At 37.8% G+C, this 6,321-nt stretch overlaps 1 long non-coding RNA gene across 3 annotated transcripts; it reads left to right on the plus strand.

Annotated features, from left to right (window-relative positions):
• Positions 1 to 1,731: 1,731 nt before the first annotated feature.
• Positions 1,732 to 3,851, plus strand: LOC116021078. Of its 3 annotated transcripts, none has more exons than XR_004098896.1 (6): positions 1,732 to 2,018; positions 2,249 to 2,289; positions 2,671 to 2,834; positions 2,950 to 3,108; positions 3,223 to 3,310; positions 3,718 to 3,851. It is a non-coding gene; the product is annotated as an uncharacterized LOC116021078 (long non-coding RNA). The 3 variants fall into 3 exon arrangements; XR_004098895.1 differs by having other exon boundaries at positions 2,671 to 2,830; XR_004098894.1 differs by lacking the exon at positions 2,671 to 2,834.
• The last annotated feature ends 2,470 nt before the right edge of the window (positions 3,852 to 6,321 follow it).

Raw genomic sequence — 6,321 nt, forward strand, 5'->3', positions numbered from 1 at the left:
TAGGCTCAGTTGACATCACGACCATCTAAACTTTCGGAAGGAACAATGTATTGCAAGGCTGCCTGTCTATTTTGCTCTGCGGGAGGGGGTACCTACTGCTCAGGTAGTAAGAGCAATATACCCGCTTGTCCACAAGTCACGATTACCTAGGCGATTACTTCAGCAATACCCGGCACAGGAGCTGCCATAGGATTGGGTGCAGCCACCGGCACCACTACCGGAGGTACAACTGGTTGGTCATTATTAACTATTGATTGCTCCGCTAAGTTACGGCGGCTGAGCTACTCACGCAAATCGGGCGGTTGACGACTCATTTGTTGACCTAAATCTTCTACTAGTGCACGGTCAACTTCCTGAGGTGCGACAACAATCACATTGCCATTTGCATTTTTGTTTGCGTTGCCATTTGCGGCAACATTATCGTTTGGGTTAGTCGGGCCTGATCACCGACTATGTCGGGTTTGTACCATAGAATTAATGTAAAGACATGACTTTTCATATCAGTCCCCACAGATGACGCCAATGTTGGTTTTACAGCTGCGAGACAACCATTTCGGCTAGCCAACATTACCGTAGAACTTAAGGGAAAATATTTGAACACAATAAAAGAAGAATGGTACTTGTCTTTAAAATCGACAGAGTGGGGTCCCTTACAATATGACCAAGGGGGGTATTTATACAAGAATAATAAGCATATTCAAGGAAATAAGTAAAATTCTTAACAAATATAATTTAGGAAGGCCTTTTAGGGCTGCCCAACCGACATGGAAAATTGGAAGTTACCAAACTCTAATTAAGGCAAAATCCCTAAATATTGCCTTGAGTTTCCTAATTTCGTGCAAGGTAACCGCCTTTCAAAGCGCACCCATTCGGGCACCACCTCTCGACTGCCTACCTGGATTGAGTGACACAGATTTAAACAACCTAGGCTACGTATCCGTTCCCGCTCGGTCAGCCAGTGATCTCCAAATACCAGTCTTCTTAGATCGGGTACCCTAGTCAGGGTATCCATCAGTAGGAAACAAAACTTTAAAAGAATCAAATGCATAAATCATGTTATACGTTTTTTAGTATGCATACGACCTACCCTAAATGTGTGCAAACACGCAATCTGGTGTGTGCATTTTACAGCGTCCCGAATGTTGTGGAAAAATATTGAGGACTATGCATATCCGTCTATGAGTGTGTGCAATAGAAACCATAGTACCATAAATGTGTGCAAACACGTATACTAGTGTGTGCATTTTACTGAGCGTCCCTAATGTTGTGGAATAATATTGAGCACTGTGCATATCTGTCCATGAGTATATGCAATTAAAGCCACTGTAGTGTGTAATAATACGGCCAAAAGCTGTGAAGCCATACGACCCTATCTACACTGTGTGCGTACTATCATGCATTTTGGTATAATAGTGTGTGCAATATTTTTATTTTTACATAGTAAAAACTTCATAATCATATATGTTTTTAACACTAGTACAAAAAAGCACATAAAACACCCACATTTAGCTACCGTTCTTGTAAAAACGGTAGTGTATTCTTAAAGAAAACCACGCGGTGGCAATTTTGTAAATAAGTGGAAAACAATCCGCTACCGTTGTTTGTTGAAACGGTAGCGGTTTAAAAGGGAAAAAAACACTTTTTATATTCCGCAACCGTTCAAAGTTGAAACGGTAGCGGATCATAATATATAATCCATTGCATTCGTTGCACAGTCCGCACCTTCTCACTCTTGACTAGGTTTGGTCATTCCAGATCTACCTTCTCACTCTTGACTCTCCCTCTCCCTTTCTCTCTCACTCTCACGCCTCCACCCTTACCGCCACCACGACGCCTCACTCTCCCTCTCCCTTTATCTCTGAAACCCAGCCCCCACCGCCACTTCTCACTCTCACGCCTTTTCCACCACCGCGACGCCTCCACTGCCATCACGATGCCTCCACTGTGATGCCTCACCAGCCGCCGACTCTCACTCTCACTCTCTCTCTCTCAGATCGGCCGAGACCATAGGCTTAAAGGTAAAACTCAAATCTGTCTTTTCTTTTGCTTTTTTTTCTTAAAATAAATATCATATCTGCCTTCTCCACCATCAGGAGCGACCGAAATATCATTCTTAAAATAAACATGGACGGTTTTCTCTACTTGTTTTTGATCGATTATTAATGTATACGGTGTAGATCTCTGTGTGTTTGTTTGTGTGGATTTCTGCATTTTCGTGTGGATCTATAACGATTTTTTTTATTTGTAGAAGAAGAAGAAGAGAAGTGGTTGCCACAGCCGCCAGTCCCTGTAAGTGTGTCAAGTTTATTGGTTTGATTTTTGTTTTGTTCTACGGCTTGATTGCTCTAGAGTTTAGGATATATTGCTTTGACCTTGCTAGATTCTTTTGATTTCCTTCATTTATAACTCTGTGTGTGTGTGCTCTGCTGCTAGTAGCATCATTTAAGCTCTAGTTTGAATTGGGAGTGTATATGAAGAAGAAAATTATGGTTAGTGATTGTTGTTGATGGTATGCTCTTTATCTGTTTGAAGAAAAACCCTATACAAGCTGCATTTAGAAATATCCAGTGTTGCTTGATGTTTCTTTTTCTTTTTTAATTAATAAGAAGGATTGGGTAAAGGAAGGTTGAAAACAAGCTTATGATTACATGTATGGTTGTGCTGTTGTAGGAAGATGGATTAGATTCTGTGGGAAGTAAACTGGAGTTAGATGAGGGGGAGCCTGGGGATATAGTTGACGGTCCTGATACGTCCTCATTTATTGCATTCCACACAAATGGAGTTATGGAAATGGAGTTATCATACAAATTTAAGGATTTAATCGTTCTGTGTTGGTATTTCTATTTGTTCTTAGTTTACTACTCTACTCATTATTATTATGGAAAAAATGAGGGAAAATAAAATAAAGGGCAGGCCAGAATTCAACTAAACATTGATTATTATGTGTAGTGATACCTGCACCCGTGTAAATTGAGAAATGGATTTTATTGCCGGGCAGTGGAGAATCAACCAGCTCAATCCGCTATTACTCTCAACCAACGCCCAAACAAGAAGAAAGTTTTGGGTTGGGCAGGTCTTGGAGCTGCTCATCACCTCTGTAAACAAGAGGTACAATATATAGCATGCCCCGAATGTGTTATTCTATCCTTAATGAACTACAGTTATCAAGAAAGCAAGAACCTTTATGCTAAATTTCATGTGTTGTGAATGATATTTGGTTAGGATTTTAGTGCTTTGACGTGATGGTGATTGAAGGCGGATATGAATTTGGACCCAAGAACAAGCCTCTTAGTCCAGACGATATTGGTAGGTTAGTATCATTTTCTTGAGTTTACTTCCATGTTGATGAATTCCAGCAGATTTGGAAGCTCTAGAGATTATATATATTATTTTTATAATAAAAAGTTTGTACTTTGTAGTTTGGGTTATGATTTGCCAAATGATAACCGTGAATGATCTCAATTCAGTTTTTGTGTTTCTTTTGTATATTGAACTATTTGAAGTGTTCACTTAAAGAAGTTAATAAGTCAGGGACTAAATAAATGCATGCTTTTGTTAATAGTTATGAGATATGGCAATGGTATGCATCTGTTTGGTGTAGTAAGTGTATAAGACATATTAAGTGTAAGGTGCAGATGGATAAGTCAAAGGGGTTTTTCGCCTGTTGTGTTTTAAATGTTTGTGTTTTCGTTTTGGGTTTGTTTTTCTCCCTTACAGATCAATTAAGAAGCAAGTGATAAGGAAACTCTTGTGGAAACTTATGAAGACACATGAAAAGAAGGGGAAGGAGAACATATTTTGTTATTTTATTTCTTTCATTGTTTGTATAAGAAAAACAACTTTCATTATTACATTAATAAATTAAATTAATTTATGTATTTAGTTTTCAAAAAAAATTAATTAATTAATTAATTTTTTTTTTGGAAAAAAAGGTATCCACTACTGTTCCTAGGCTAGAGCAGTAGCGGATACCCAATTTTTTTTAAATAAATAAATTCATTCGCTGCCGTTCCTAGGAACGGTAGCGGATGATTAATTAAAAAAATAATAAATAAATAACTCTCTATTGTTCTTAGTTAGGAACAGTAGCGGATGATCAGATTTTTCGCTATTGTTCCACAACGGTAGCGGAAAGTCAAGGACAATCAGTGACTGTTCGATCCGCCATTGTTGTACAACAGTAGCGAAAAGTTATTTACAACAGTAGCGAAAAGCTAATTTTGTACTAGTGTAAGTATGCATATCACCTATCATTAGTGTGTGCAAAATCCCAAACATGTGTGAGCATTTTACTGAGAGTCAACGCTTTTACTCAAAACTTGTCGAACACCAACTGTTTGGAAGCATACAATTCGTTCCCACCCAGCACACACTATAGTGACACGTTGCACACTAACGTAGCCAACATTTAAATTCATCTTTTTCATATTTCTTAGATAATATTGGGTTCATGGTTAATTTCCTACCATGAATACAATGTTGACAATTTGGTAAAGATTACACATCAATTTAAATCCAAATTAAATTTTCATGCCAATAACTGCATCACTCCTATCATAGCCATTCCTATGTGTGTGTGTGTGTTTGTGTGTGTGTGTGTGTGTATATATATATATATGTATATGTATGTGTGTATATATATGTATGTATGTACATATGTACATACATACATACACACATACATATATATATATATATGCGCGCGCGCGCACATATATATATAGGGTCCTATTCACTTGCAAACCTCGTTAAAATAAAAAGGGTGGACAAAATAGAGCTATTAGATGGAGCCATATGGATGGTGTGGATGATATTGGCATTAGGAAGAAAATACGCTAACTTACAAGGCATAGGGGTAATTGTGGGAATTCCATGTAACTTGATTAATGTTTGAATTTGGATAGGATTTGACGGAAGGAATATGGAGATTTAATTATGGTATGATTGAACTACCTCACTGTCTTCGCCAAACACAACGCCAGAACTGAACTTCACCAAGAACATCACCACACAAAAAACAATGGACGACACACTAGACGGTAACCGCAAGGTAATACAATAAAACTAATTATTACGCTTCTGCACCAATATGGGAGGGATATTTTCTTCAGTTTTTTGAATACACCAAGTTTAGTTTCGGTGTGATGGTAAATAAGAACTGTCCATATTAGATGGCAGGCATACACCCAGGAAAAACGTAAGAAAAGAAACCAATAGATTATCACAATCTATTCCAATCATTACGCATGAAATCTGGGATCATGGAATCCAAGTTATAGCTATTTGCGCACACAGTACGACAATACCATGCACACACCGTAACCATAAGTTGACGGGGGTAATGTGATCATAATGAAACTAGAAAATATCCATGCACAAGGTGATGGGTATATATGCACACACGTCACCATGAGAGCCCACCCACCGGACATAGTAGCTTATAAGTCTTCTATAAGCAGAATAGTATGCATAAATAAATTGAATCATAACAAAAGTATGTTGTTTCACCGTTTCCTGTTATGAGGCTAAGCCATACTATGTGTGCATGAGATAATGATACGTTGATTTACAGGCGAAGGGCAAAATGGAAAAGGAATACATGAACATGGAGACAACGAACTCAGGTAATGAATACGAACTAAGAATCACCATTACTCATAACGGAAGTCATTTGAATTTGTATAGAATGTGTTCATTGCTTATGGGTTGGAGTTGTAATGGTGGTGGAAAAACTTTGGGATATGATATTGTTTGTATTGTGAATAAAAGAGGATGAATAGGTTGAGTTTAGAACCCAATTTGAATGAGACATTAGGACGCGGACGGGAAATTGCTGTATCACAAATTGTATCCGTGCACACACGAATGAGTGTCAGTGCACGTATGTGTGCCACTATATTGTTGTGTCCACAATAAAAGACAATTGTGTGCATGATTGTTATTTTATGTTTTGATGTACTAAAATGGGGTCCATAATATTGGGAAATGTGTGCATTGACATTCAAAGTTGTGTGGGGATGGAAAATGGAAAACTTTTTTTGATGACATACTTTCACACATTACGTATAAATAATTAAGTGGTCTTTTGTTCTGGTTAACAGGCACAGAGAAAACTGAAAAGAACAAAGGTAGTGGGAAGATATTCAAAAGAAACAAAGAAAAATCCACCGAGAAGAGCATGAAACCAAAAAGGAAGTGTCGAACATGCAACCAACTTAGCCACCATAACAGCCGCAATTATCCAGAAGCATGTTTATTGTGTCATTATATTTCTGTTATAATTTGTTTGTTGGAATAAACTATTTTGATTTCAATGTAGAT

This window comes from Ipomoea triloba, chromosome 5, assembly GCF_003576645.1.
Source record: "Ipomoea triloba cultivar NCNSP0323 chromosome 5, ASM357664v1".
Classification (NCBI taxonomy): Eukaryota; Viridiplantae; Streptophyta; class Magnoliopsida; order Solanales; family Convolvulaceae; genus Ipomoea; species Ipomoea triloba.